Source organism: Macaca thibetana, chromosome X (assembly GCF_024542745.1).
Source record: "Macaca thibetana thibetana isolate TM-01 chromosome X, ASM2454274v1, whole genome shotgun sequence".
Taxonomy (NCBI): Eukaryota; Metazoa; Chordata; class Mammalia; order Primates; family Cercopithecidae; genus Macaca; species Macaca thibetana.
The window spans coordinates 46,908,731-46,923,314 of NC_065598.1; the positions used below are offsets into that span (position 1 = coordinate 46,908,731).

General features: G+C 45.5%; 1 protein-coding gene, 1 non-coding gene and 1 pseudogene across 2 annotated transcripts in view; 1 reads left to right on the plus strand and 2 right to left on the minus strand.

The window, feature by feature from the left end:
• NDUFB11 (NADH:ubiquinone oxidoreductase subunit B11) overlaps positions 1 to 14,584 on the minus strand; it is a 477,292-nt gene that overhangs the window by 116,402 nt on the left and 346,306 nt on the right. The window lies entirely within an intron of this gene.
• On the minus strand, positions 9,423 to 10,525 carry LOC126945628 (nicolin-1-like; annotated as a pseudogene).
• LOC126947058 (small nucleolar RNA U13) lies at positions 13,892 to 13,995 on the plus strand. The gene has a single exon (XR_007722905.1). It is a non-coding gene; the product is annotated as a small nucleolar RNA U13 (small nucleolar RNA).

The following is a 14,584-nucleotide window of genomic DNA, read 5'->3' on the forward strand; positions in this document are numbered from 1 at the left end:
CTTGCAGTGAGCCAAGATTGCACCACTGCACTCCAGCCTGGGCGACAGAGCAAGACTCCGTCTCAAAAAAAAAAAGAAAAAGCTGCAACAGAAACTTGGAGATGATACAACAGAGAACTGCTCAGTAGCATCAGACCCCAGCAAGGAGGCTACTTTGATGGGATTTACTGAATTAAATAGATAACAAGGAAATATATTCAGTGCATGTGTTACTTGTCGTTGACTACATCTAAAGCCCTAATGGCAGCAAAGGGATCTGAGCATGCAAGGAGAGAGTGCACTGAGTCCACAGCTGCTATGTTCTCCAGGGAGTTTGTTTGTTTGTTTGTTTGTTTGTTTGATTGAGACAGAGTCTCTCACTCTGTTATCCAGGCACAATCACAGTTGCAGGCTTGACAACAACTGCCAGGCTCAAGCAATCGTCCCACCTCAGCCTCCTGAGTACCTAGGACTACAGGTGTGTGCCTGTACAAAAAAACATCCGGTTAGTTTTTTATTTTTGTAGAGACAGGGTCTCCTTCTGTTGCCCAACCTGGTCTCGAACTCCTGGGCTCAAGCAATCCTCCTGCCTCAGCCTCCCAAAGTGCTGTGATTACAGGTGTGAGCCACTGTACCTTGCTCCAGAGAGGTTTTTTTTTTTGTTTTCTTTTTTGTTTTGTTTGTTTGTTTGTTTGTTTTTTTGACGGAGTTTGGTGTGTTGCCCGAGCTGGAGTGCAGTGGCATAATCTCAGCTCACTGCAACCTCCATCTCCCAGGTTCAAGTGATTCTCCAGCCTCAGCCTCCCTAATAGCTGGAATTACAGGCGCCCACTACCACACCCAGCTAATTTTTTTTTTTTTTTTTTTTGTATTTTTAGTAGAGACAGGGTTTCAACATGTTGGCCAGGCTGGTCTTGAACTCCTGACCTAGGGTGATCTGCCTGCCTCAGCCTCCCAGAGTGCTGGGATTACAGGTGTGAGCCACTGCACCTTGCTCCAGAGAACTTTTTGAGGGAAGAAGAGACATCTTTAATTTCTTCTTCTTCTTTTTTTTTTTTTTCTTTTCGTGACAGAGTTAAGCTCTTGTCACCCAGGCCCGAATGCAGTGGTGCAATCTTGGTTCACTGCAACCTCTGCCTCCTGGGTTCAAGCGATTCTCCTGCCTCAGCCTCCCAAGTAGCTGGGATTGCAGGCGCTCGCCACCATGCCCAGCTAATTTTTGTATTTTTAGTAGAAACAGAGTTTCACCATGTTGGCCAGGCTGGTCTGGAACTCCTGACCTCAAATGATCCGCCTGCCTCGGCCTCCCAAAGTGCTGGGATTACAGGCATGAGCCACTGCTCCTGGCTGCCATCTTTAATTTCTTATTGGACTGCTGTGATGTTTCTCGTTTCTCTCACTCTTCTAGCATTCCGTCTGCTCCCTTCCCCCGCTTTTCCTCCAACAGTCTCCTGAGTAGGATTTATGGAAAATATGTTTGGTTGTTTTTCTAAGTTAGAATTTTGTGAGTATTCCCAAGCAATCAGGAGTTATGTGTCTATTTTGGAAGCACAATTTTAAAAACTGCAGCATTCACTTAACACTTTCACTGAAAGTATAGCTTCAAAAAGTGATATTTGCACTCTTAAAGCATTTAGATGAGTGAATCAGAGATAAAGGAACAATTCACATCCCAGAACTCCATAATGTCCTGAAAGAGGTGCTTTATATGTCACAGACATCATTCTCAAACGTCACTGAGTCTTTCCTTGGTCTGAAGGTCGCATTTCTCCAGTGTCTCTTCCATACCATCTTGCTCTCAGGAAAAGGAGAATATTTGGGTTCCGGTCAGAGCCCTCCTCCTAACCTCCATTTCTGGCCTTGATCTCATTCTCTACAGCTGTAAAAGTAATAAATTGAATGATCCTCTGAACAGAGAGCTCCTGTAGCTCTGAGTTTTCATGGTTCCAAGAGCACAAATGAAATAACAGCATAACCTAAATTTTATAGGAACGTGACACTCACTTGACTGTGTCTAGACTGTGTGTGTGCGTGTGTGTGTTTTAGTATTCTGGGAAGACTGAGAATTGCAGTGAATGCGCTTCCAAGCAACGACAAGCAATAAAACTCGGCGCAATATGGCTGACCGTTTCTATGGCAACCTCTGTTGACCCTGTGTATGCATGTTTTACTCATTTTGGTGAATCACATTTTAAAATATAAATGATCTTATGTTGATGATCATGATTTTGCGACCATCAATTATTCGTGACTGTGATAACTCCGCTATTGTTTCTGTTCCAGAATCAGAAAAGCTGTGGAGGAGGTTGGGGGAGGACACACTGGGAGAGAGATGACTCATTTTAACCTTTTCTGGAACAAACAAGTGATTACTTCAGGAAAAGATGACCTCAGCATGTACTTCCTCCCACCACCCCCATGAGCTGTTCATGGTGATGTAGACATGCCTGTCTGCATTGACCCTGTCCTTTAAGCACTGCCATCAGGCTGGGGCTTTGTTCTTTTGTTTTTGAGACAGGGTCTCACTCTGTCACACAGGCTGGAGGACAGGGGCACAATCACAGCTCACGGCAGCCTTCATCTCCCAGGCTTAAAGGATCCTCCCACCTCAGCCTCCTGAATAGCTGCGACTACAAGCATGCACCACCTTGCCCAGCCAATTTTTAAATTTTTTGTAAAGATATGGTCTCACTACTTTGCGCGGGCTGGTCTTGAACCCTTGGGCTCAAACAATCTTCCACCTCCACCTCCTAAATTGCTAGGGTTACAGGCTTGAGCCACTGTGCCCGGCCAGCTTCCGTTGTTTTCTTTCTTTTCTTTTCTTTTCTTTCTTTTTTTTCTTTCTTTTTTTTTTTTTTTTTTTTTTTGAGACAGAGTCTCTCTCTGTTGCCTGGGCTGGAGTGCAGTGGTGCAATCTCAGCTAACTACAACCTCTGCCTCCTGGGTTCAAGCAATTCTTCTGCCTCAGCCTCCCGAGTAGCTGGGACTACAGGGTGCCCTGCCACCATGCCAGGCTAATTTTGTTTTTTGTTTTTGTTTTTTTGTTTGTTTGTTTTTTGTTTTTTTGAGATAGAGTCTTGCTCTGTCACCCAGGCTGGAGTACAGTGGCACAATCTTGGCTCACTGCAACCTCGCCTCCTGGGTTCAAGAGATTCTCCTGCCTCAGCCTCCCAAGTAGCTGGGACTATAGGAACCCGCCACCATGCCAGGCTAATTTTTGTATTTTTAGTAAAGACAGGGTTTCATCACGTTGGCTAGGCTGGTCTTGAACTCCTGACCTCAGGTGATCCACCCACCTTGGCTTCCCAAAGTGCTGGGACTGCAGGCATGAGCCACTGCACCCAGCCAATTTTTGTATTTTTAATAGAGACAGGGGTTCACTACATTGGCCAGGCTAGTGTCGAACTCCTGACGACAGGTCATCCACCCCCTTCAGCCTCCCAAAGTGCTGGGATTAGAGATGTGAGCCACCACACCCAGCTCAGCTTCTGTATTTAAATGAGTCTGGAGGAAATTTTTTGGTGAGACACTGGGTTGTCCTATTCTTGTTGGGGACAACTCTTTGAGGGCCTCGATTTCTAACATCTCATCATGGGAATTTAAGAACTGCTAAGAAGCATCTTCATCAGCCCCATTAAACCAGATGGCCACACAGACTCTGACATGACAAATCTGAGGCTTCCTGGTGTCACAACTAGGATAGTGAATTATAGATTCAGATCCTGGCTGGGTGTCGTGGCTCACAACTGTAATACTAATGATTTGGGAGGCCAAGGTGAGAGGATTGCTTGAGACCGGGAGTTCAAGACCAGCTTAGGCAACATAGTGAGACCCTGTCTCTATAAAAAATTTAAAAATTAGGCAGGCATGGTGACATTTGCCTGTAGTCCCAGCTACTTGGGAGGCTGAGGTGGGAGAATTATTGCCTGAGCCCAAGAGGTTGAGGCTGCAGTAGGCCAAGTTTGCACCACTGCACTCCAGCCTGGGTGACATAGCTGGGCCCTGTCTCTTAAAAAAAAAAAAAAAAAAAAAACTAGATTCAGGCCTCTACATCTGCAGGACACCAGCATTTCAGAAGTCGCTTGTCTCCATGGCCTGGCACTGGATTTCATCCTGGTATTAGAAATGCATCAATGCTCCCCGGAGAAGGGGCCAGTTTCACCAGCACCTGCCGCATGAGCCGTGAAAATGCACATTCTAAGAAGGAGCCAGACAGGGCCCGAGTCCCTCTGTGACTCACGGGCCACGATAAAGGTGTCATGTTGGCCAACAGGAAGCACGATTGTTCTCTCCTTGTGCATTGCAGAGGCTGGAGGTTGAAAGCGCTACCTGTACTGTTGTCCCAGGAGCCGGGGCTTTCTCAGAAGTCCTTTTCTTGTGATGCCCAAACAACCACGCAGAAAATGCTAATTGGTTACCCTCCAAAACAACTATGAAAAATGATGCTTTGAGTTTCAAAGCCCCATCACAGCTTTTATCTCACCAAGACCCCCTAGGCCAAGCTTGTGCACAAGCTGGGCCACATGCGGCCCAGGACGGCTTTGAATGAGGCCCAACACAAATTCCTACACTTTCTTAAAACATTACGAGATGTTTTTGCCATTTATTTTTTAGCTCATCAGCTATCATTAGTGTTAGTGTATTTTATGTGTGGCCCAAGACAATTCTTCTTCTTCCAATATGGCCCAGATTGGACACCCCGCCTGGGCTTTTCCGATTTAGCCCTCCCGCATTTCCCAGAGCAGGACAGTCCCTCACACCAGTCTCAAGGGCCAGCAGGGCTTTTCCTCACAGACTGAGCTGTGGTTGCTAAAGTGTTCAGAAGCGATGATAACATAATCAAGACTCTTCCTTAGGGCTTGAGGGTTCCAGCAAACATCTCTGCCATCTGTCTGCCTGCTTTTTCTGTCACTTCTGAAATTCTGGTATCATGCCTATGGTCAAAGCAACTAACTTCTGCGGCTACTAGAACTTTCTTCCTGCTTTTCTCATTCTGTGCTTCCTGCTGCTGTCGATGAAACTCGGCTTCTTATTCCCAGGCACTCTCAGAGTGGGGATCCACAGGAGGCTTTGATTCTCAGGACAGATAACCCCATCTTTCCTCTGGTTCTGACCTATTTTTCTGTGTCCTTGTTACTGTGGTCATACCCAGAGAAGTAACATTTTGTCTTGCATTTGTAAAAATCTCCACCTTTCCCCACAAAGGAATTTCAGCACGGTGGTTGTTTTAACAGATATCTTGCAGCACGTACCACATGTTCCCTTCCTGAGTCCTTGAAAGTAATTTTCAGCTTTCGATCGGCTACATTGTTCTTCCCAGCTACATTTTTGGGAATCCCAGCAGAATAACTTGTTACTCTTTTGAAGGTCCTAATGATCAAATGAAACAAAACATCCCCTTTTTAGCATCACCCACAAAGCCCTAATGCTTGCAACAAAGATTGTGAAATGGCCAGGGAACAGTTTGTGAGACAGAAAGGATGGCTTTGTTGATTAGCAAAAAGCTACAAAGTGGACACTGGCAACACAACAGGATTGTGTTGCTTCAAGTGAAACTTGCTTCAAGTGAAACAAAGTTGGAATTATTTTCACTTTCAGTGTTAAATGGGCTTTTTGTTTGTTTGTTTGTTTCCAAATTACTTGAAAAGTTACTAATCCAAGCTGGTATGAGTGGTATCATTTTAGTAATTAGATTAATGCGCTACCAGATCCTAGAATTTCCCACTTTACCAAATAAAAGAATGTCCTGTGGAATTCTGCTAGACCAAGACAGGCTTTTCCTCTGAGCAATAGTGATAAAGTTGTCTAAATACATGAACTGATGGCATTTTTTAAAAAGTAATAATGTTATAATCGAGAGGTGGTCTTGCTATGTTGCCCAGGCTGGTCTGGAACTCCTGGGTTCAAGTGATCTGCCAGCCTCGGCCTCCCAAAGTGCTGGGATTACAGGCATGAGCCACCATGCCTGATGGTGGCATTTTGTCTTCTTCAAGGAAAAAGTTAAAAGATGAGTCAAATGACATTGTCAACAACATAGTGAGACCCCGTCCTTTCAAAAAAATACCAAAAATTAGCCACACGTGGTGGTGTACCCCTGTAGTCCCAGCTATTCGGGAGGCTGAGATGGGAGGATCATCTGAGTCTGGGAGGCCAAGGCTACAGTGAGCTAAGATTGCACTGCTGCACTCAAGCCTGGGTGACAGGCTGAAACCCTGTCTCAAAAACAAAACAAAACAAATACTGCCACCATGCCTGCCTAATTATTTTTATTTTTTATTTATTTATTTTTTTTTTGTAGAGATTGATGGGAGGGTCTCACTAGGCTGTCCAGGCTGATCTCAAATTCCTGATGTCAAGTGATTCTCCCGCCTTGGCCTCCCAAAATGCTGGGATTACAGGGATCTTTAAATGCTGGGGATTGGCATATTTAAAACGAACACACTGTTTTAGTTTAAGAGACTAAAGAGGTGCATGTGTATGGAATAAATGAGCCTGGACTGAATCTTGTCTTTTAAAAAAGTTATAAAAGATGTATGGGACAACTGGGGAAAATTAAATATGGACTGGATATTAAGTGATATTAGGGAATTATTGCTAATTGTCTTAGGTGTGTAAACATAACATGATAAAGTAAGAGAATGTACTTACTTTTAGGAGATGCATGCTGAAGAATTTAGAATTGAAGGGGATTGTTGTCTGCAACTTACTTTCAAACGGTTGGAGGCCAGGCACAGTGGCTCACGCCTGTAATCCCAACACTTTGGGAGGCCCAGGCAGCGAATCACCTGAGGTCAGGACTTACAGACCAACCTGGCCAACATGGTGAAACCCTGTCTCTACTAAAAATACAAAAAATTAGCCAGGCATGGTGGCGAGCACCTGTAATCCCAGCTATTTGGGAGACTGAGGCAGGAGAATCGCTTGAACCCGGGAGGCAGAGGTTGCAGTGAGCTGACATTGCACCATTGCACTCCAGCCTGGGCAACAAGAGCGAGACTCCATCTAAAAAAAAAAAAAAAATGTAACCTTGCAAGAAAAAGTACAGAAAAGACTGTAAGTCATATACAGACACATGATTGAAATTAAATCATATAAACATTTCCTTATATCTGTGCAGAGGCAGTTTCATGTAGTAATTAAGATTCTGGAGCCAAACTGCCAAGGTTCAAAGTGAAGCTCTGTCACAGCTGGCTGACTGTATGGCCTTGGGCACATTATTTTTATTTGCTGGGCCTCACATGACCCCAGTGCTCAGTCTGGAAAATTTTGCCTTGTGACATTTTAAAAATTATTAAATTGGCCGGGCGCGGTGGCTCAAGCCTGTAATCCCAGCACTTTGGGAGGCCGAGACGGGCGGATCACGAGGTCAGGAGATCGAGACCATCCTGGCTAACACAGTGAAACCCCGTCTCTACTAAAAATACAAAAACTTAGCCGGGCGAGGTGGCAGGCGCCTGTAGTCCCAGCTACTCGGGAGCCTGAGGCAGGAGAATGGCGTGAACCCGGGAGGCGGAGCTTGCAGTGAGCTGAGATCAGGCCACTGCACTCCAGCCTGGGTGACAGAGCGAGACTCCGTCTCAAAAAAAAAAAATAAAAAAAAAAATAAAAATAAAAATAAAAATTATTAAATCTAGACGGTGGACATATTAACATTTATTGTACCAGTCTCTGTACAAAACCTTAAGTAAGCTGGGCACAGTGGCTCATGCCTGTAATTCCAACACTTTGGGAAGCCAAGGAGGGTGGATCACTTGAGGCCAGGAGTTTGAGACCAGCCTGACCAACATGGTGAAACCCCATCTCTACTAAAGATATAAAAATTATCTGGGTGTGGCTGCAGGGGTCTGTTATCCCAGCTACTCCAGAGGCTGAGGCAGGAGAATTGCTTGAACCCGGGAGGCAGAGGTTGCAGTGAGCTGAGATTGCACCACTGCACTCTGGCCTGGGAGAAAGAGTGAAACTACCTCTCAAAAAAAAAAAAAAAAAAAAAAAAAAAAAAATGTGTACAGATAACCTTGGTTGGTATTTTAAAATATATTACTTTAAAACAATCCCAAACTTACAGAAAAGTCACAGGTATAGTACACATAACTTTTCTCTCTGAACCACTTAAAGTTAAGGTGCTTAGTCACATACTTTTTGGGTTGAAAAAAAAAAATTAAGTTGTTAACCTGAGGCCTGATCATCCCTGAATGCTTTAATGTGTATTTCCTACAAATAAGAATGGTGGCCAGGCGCAGTGGCTCATGCCTGTAATCCCAGCACTTTGGTAGGCGGAGGTGGGTAGATCACCTGAGGTTAGGAGTTCAAGACCAGCCTGGCCAAACATGGTGAAACCCCATCTCTACTAAAAATACAAAAATTAGCCAGGTGAGGTGGCGGGCACCTACAGTCCTAGATACTCAGGGGGCTGAGGCAGGATAATCACTTGAACCTGGGAGGCAGAAGTTGCAGTGAGCCAAGATCACACCACCGCACTCCAACATAGGTGACAGAGGGAGGCTCCCTCTCAAAAAAAAAAAAAAAAAAAAAACATTCTCTTATATAACCAAAATATAGCCATCAAAATCAGGAAACAATGTAATATGTTGTTACCACATAATCCTCAAACCCCATTCAAGTTTTATCACTTATCTCAATAATGTCCTTTAATCAGGCATGGTGACTCACATTTGTAATTCTAGCACTTTAGGAGCTAATACTTTTGAAGGTTAGAAGCCTGTTATTTTGTAGCATGTCCCTCAGTTTGGGTTTGTCTGATGTTTCCTCGTGGCTAGGTCAGGTTCTGCATCTTCTTCTTTTTTTTTTTTTTTTTTTTTTCTCCTTCCATAAGTATTTATTGATCTTGCTGCATACCAGGCCCTGGGCTGAGGACACAACCATGAATGAAGCATGGTCCCTGCCACCACAAGGTCCTCTTCACTCACACACACTGAGGACTACTGCTTCATCACCCTTTCAGAAGCAGCTGAGTGGGGCTATGTAAGAACTCATGGATGAGAGCAGAAGGTGACCACCAAAAGGTCACTGAACTCCCCCAAGAAAACTGTTGAGTCTCACACATGTCCAGTTTTCCAGGTCCAAGACATACAGCAGCACTACTTCATAATAGCCACCAGGGGCGGAGCCAGGAAGAACCAGAGGGAAACAAGGTTTTCTCACATGAAGGAAGAGCAGCCTGCATCACTTAATGGTTGTCCTGAGTTAATGGAGGACAATACATGGAACACGTTCTAGTACGTCAGCCCAACTCAACTGCACTGAGGTGAGGGAGCAGGCAGAAGACGGGAGTGTGCATGTTGGCAAGAGGGGCAGAGGGCACTCAGGGATTCTTAGTAAGTACAACTGACTAAAGTGTTTTTGGGTAGAAGGAAGAAATGAGCTGCAGCCAGGCGAAGACAGAGCGCCCCCCTGCCAGGAGCTCATGCTGAAGCAACACAGTAAGTCCCTGAGAATCTTGAATCTGTGAACATCGCCCAGACAGAACAGGCATGCAGGCAACACTTGGAATGCACAGTAAACACACTTTGGCCTCTGGTGGCCCAAACAAGTCTGAGTGGGCACAGAAAGGCCAATATCTTGGCTAGGAGCCACCATTCAAGTGTAGGAGAGCAAGTTCAGGTCATAAAAGCCATCCACATCAAAGTGGCCGATCCTTGCGGAGGTGTGACTGGCCCGGATCATCTCTGTCAGTGCCCACATCTGCTGCACCTTGGAGGATAGCCTGCTGGGGTCTGGGAGCCCCTCATAGAGGAGTGCAGGTTGCTCCCAGGGCACTGGGGGAGAGAGCCACTTGGGGGAGATCACGGAGGGGCTCTTTGGTCCCTGCTGATAGATCTGCAGCTCCTCCACTGTGAAAGACAGCCACAGTGGTGATGGTTGCTGCAGAATCAGGCATAGCTCCGATACTCTGGCCATATCACACAGTATCTGATACTTGAACAGCGACACATATTCCTGGGCTCCTTCCTCACTGTGTGGGTCAGGCATCAGAGAGTAGTCCCGTAGTCAAGTCACCCACTTGGCTGATGTGTGTGCTGAGGTGTGCTGACAGACACGGATGCTCTAAAAAGCTGTGTAGTAATTCTTTTTTTTTTTTTTTTTGAGACGGAGTTTCACTCTTTTTGCCCAGGCTGGAGTGCAATGGCACGATCTCGGCTCACCACAACCTCCGCCTCCCAGGTTCAAACAATTCTTCTGCCTCAGCCTCCCGAGTAGCTGGGATTACAGGCATGCGCCACCACCCCAGCTAATTTTGTATTTTTAGTAGAGACGGGGTTTCTCCATGTTGGTCAGACTGGTCTTGAACTCCCGACCTCAGGGAATCCACCTGCCTCGGCCTCCCGAAGTATTGTGATTACAGGCGTGAGCCACCGTGCCCGGCCGCTGTGTAGTAATTCTTAAACATGATCTCCTTGAGGGGAGTGACTCAGGGGAAGATGACATCAATGACCAGCATGCCAGGCCAGCCTTGGGAGGTCTGCACGTCACCCACCTGCAGGGCTATGGTGCCTTTCACATGGTAAGGCACCAAAACGCAGGACATGGTGCCAGCAGCTGAGATTAAGTGCAACCGCCACTCCAGGCCCCTGACCACCAGCCCTTCCCGCCATCCTCAGGTTCTCATCTTGGATAGGAAGATGACAGAGGCAATGTTGTGCCCTTCTCATTTCAGCCTATGAGGTGGCACATGATTTGAATACTGGTGATATTCACTTTGATTCTTTCGTTAAGGCAGTATCTGCCATGTTTCTCTATTTTAAAGTTATTATTTTCCTATTTCAGTTCAGAGTTGGGAGGTACTTTGAGGCTACGTCAATATCCCATTCCTCATCAAACTTTCCACTTATTCATTAATTTATGGCAGTATGGACTCACGGTTTTCCATTTTATTCAATAGGTTATAATTCATTCCTTTCATTATTTATTTTGATTTTTAACTTTTTGTTTTAAAATAAGTATAGATTCACATGCAGTGGTAACAAAAATTATAAGGGAGAAGCCATGCACTCTTCACTCAGTTCCCCAATTGGTAGCATCCGGCATAACTATAGTACCACGTCAAAACCAGGATATTGACGTCGGTGCAATCCAGAGTGTATTCAGATTTCACCAGTTTTATGTGCACTTATTTGTGTGAGTTTAATTCCATTCAGTTATTTCACCTGTAACCACCACCACATTCAAGACAGAGAAGGCTTCCATCCCCATAAAGCTCCCTTGTGCTACCCCTTTATAAACGGAACAGACACCTACCTTCTCCACCACCCTAATCCCTCGCAGCACCTAATCTCTATTTTCTTATTTCAGGATTATTGTAGAAAATAAATAATACAATACGCAATTTTTTCAGATTGGCTTTTTCACTCAGCATAATCCCGTGGAAATCCATCCAAATCGTTGTATGTATCAAGGGTTTGCTCCTTTGTATTGCTGAGCACTGTTCCATAGTATGGATATATCACAGAGATAAACATTCATCCCTAATGTTGAAAAGGCATTTGGGCTGTTTCACTTTGTGGCTATTACAAATAAAGCTGCTATGAATGTTCATGTACAGGGTTGTATTTTTTGCGATCCTCCCACCGCAGCCTCTAGAGTACTTGGGACCACAAGCGCAGAACGCCTTGCCTCGCCCCACCCCAAGACGCCCCGCCTCGCCTCGTTCTTTTTTTTTTTTTTTTTTTTTTTTTTGAGACCGAGTCTCGCTCTGTCGCCCAGGCTGGAGTGCAGTGGCCGGATCTCAGCTCACTGCAAGCTCCGCCTCCCGGGTTTACGCCTTTCTCCTGCCTCAGCCTCCCGAGTAGCTGGGACTACAGGCGCCCGCCAACCCGCCCGGCTAGTTTTTTTGTATTTTTTAGTAGAGACGGGGTTTCACCGTGTTAGCCAGGATGGTCTCGATCTCCTGACCTCGTGATCCGCCCGTCTCGGCCTCCCAAAGTGCTGGGATTGCAGGCTTGAGCCACCTCGCCCGGCCTCGTTCTTTTTTTAGATGGAGTCTTGCTCTGTCACCCAGGCTGGAGTGCAGTGGTGCAATCTCAGCTCTCCACAACCTCTTCTGGGTTCAAGTGATTCTCCTGCCTCAGCCTCCCAAGTAGCTGGGATTACAGGCACCCACCACCACGCCCAGGTATTTTTGTATTTTTAGTAGAGATGGGGTTTCACCATGTTGGCCAGGCTAGTCTCGAACTCCCGACCTCAGGTGATCCACCTGCCTCGGCCTCCCAAAGTGCTGGGATTACAGGCATGAGCCACTACGCCCAGCCTCTTTTTTTTTTTTTTTTTTTTTTTTTTAATAGAGATAGTCTCGCCATATTGCCTAGGCTGGTCTTGAACTCCTAGGACCAAGCGATCCTACTGCCTCACAAATTGCTGGGATTATAAGCATGAGCTAGCGCACATGGCCCGTAGAATATATTTTCTTTTCTTTTTTTTTTTTTTTTGAGACGGAGTCTTACTCTGTTGCCCAGGCTGGAGTGCAGTGGCATGATCTCGGCTCACTGCAACCTCCACCTCCTGGGTTCAAGCAATTCTCCTGCCTCAGCCTCCTGAGTAGCTGGGATTACAGATGCCTGCCACTGCGCCTGGATAATTTTTGTAGTTTTAGTAGAGACAGGGTTTCACCATGCCAGGCTGGTCTTGAACTCCTGACCTTGTGATCCACCCTTCTCGACCTCCCAAAGCGCTGGGATTTTAGGCGTGAGCCACCATGCCTGGCCAACAAAGCCATCCTTTCTGTCTCACAAATTATTCCCTGGCCATTTCACAATCTTTGCTGCACGCATTAGGGCTTTGTGGGTGATGATAAAAAGGGGGTATTTTGTTTCATTTTATCATTAGAATCTTTAAAAGAGTAGCAAGTTATTTGGCTGGACTTCCCAAAAATGTAGCTGGGAAGAACAATGTAGCCGATCAAAAGCTGAAAATTACTTTCAAGGACTCAGGAGGGGAACATGTGATACGTGCTGCAACATATCTGTTAAAACAGCCACTGTGCTGAAATTCCTTTGTGGGGAAAGGTGGAGATTTTTACAATGCAAGACAAAATGTTACTTCTCTGGGTATGACCACAGTAACAAGGACACAGAAAAACAAGTCAGAACCAGAGGAAAGATGGGGTTATCTGTCCTGAGAATCAAAGCCTCCTGTGGATCCTCACTCTGAGAGTGCCTGGAAATAAGAAGCTGAGTTTCATCGACAGCAGCAGGAAACGCAGAGTGAGAAAAGCAGGAAGAAGGCAGGGTGCAGTTGCTCACGCCTGTAATCCCAGCACTTTGGGAGGCCAGGGCAGGTGGATCATCTGAGGTCAGGAGTTCGAGACTAGCCTTACCAACACGGAGAAACTCCATCTCTACTAAAAATACAAAATTAGTTGGGCGTGGTAGCACATGCCTGTAATCCCAGCTACTCGGGAGGCTGAGGCATCCCTTAGAATTGCTTGAACCCAGGAGGCAGAAGTTGCGGTGGGCTGAGATCACAGCATTGCACTCCAGCCTGGGCACCAAAAGCGAAACTCAGTCTCAAAAAAAAAAAAAAAAGAAAAAGAAAAAGAAAAGTATAGACACTAGATTGTAGTTGTAGAATTACATCACAATGGAAATATGTTCAGGCTGAGTCCTTCCTTTGGCATGTTTGCATTGTGTGAACACTGGAATGAATCCATTTCTGTTACCATTACCATATGTTTTCCTCATCCCGTAGGGTTTTCTCAGTACGTAGCATTGTGTAAGCCACTCTAACACTGGAGTTCAGAGAACTGGTTTGAGTTCCAGCTTGCTAACCAGGTGGTGCTCAAAACACAGCCATGGCCACAAAAGCCCATTCTCTGAAGTTGGTGTGTGATGTATAAACTCATAGCCTAATTCTCCTTTTGACTCCTCAATACACTGTTTCAGAAAGATGGTAGCCAACCACCCTTTTGTGGTTCATCAGTGTGGTGGTTCAGTTTTCACACTCATGTGTGAGATGTGCCTCCCTCCAACCTTGTTATAGCACAAGCACATTACCCATCTGACATGAGGGGAAAAAAGGTTACGGTCCTAAATGTCATTTTTGGAAAAGAAAAATTCAGCCAGGAGCGGTGGCCCACGCCTGTAATTCCAGCACTTTGGGAGGCCAAGGTGGGCGGATCACTTGAGGTCAGGAGTTTGAGACCAACCTGGCCAACGTGGCGAAATCCTGTCTTTACCAAAAAAAAAAAAAAAAAAATAGCCATGCGTGGTGGCAGGCACCTGTAGTCCCAGCTACTCGGAATGCTGAGGTGGGAGGATCACTTGAGCCTGGGAGGTGGAGGTTGCTGTGGGCCGAGATTGCACCACTGCACTCCAGCCTGAGTGACAGAGTGCAACCCTGTCTCAAAAAAAAAAAAAAAAAAAAAAAAAAAAAAACACAGAAAAGAAAAGAAATCCAAAGACTGTGATACTTTCTTCATAATTCCCTAGTTTTAACATGGAGGGAGGGTATATATTAAAATATATTTGTATTTCATATTATATATGTTATATATGACACACACATAAAACATATGCACAGGACAAGAGACAAGCCAGGACATCATAGGACTTTAGTACTTCAAATACAGCCATCACTTTTGCCATATCCATGT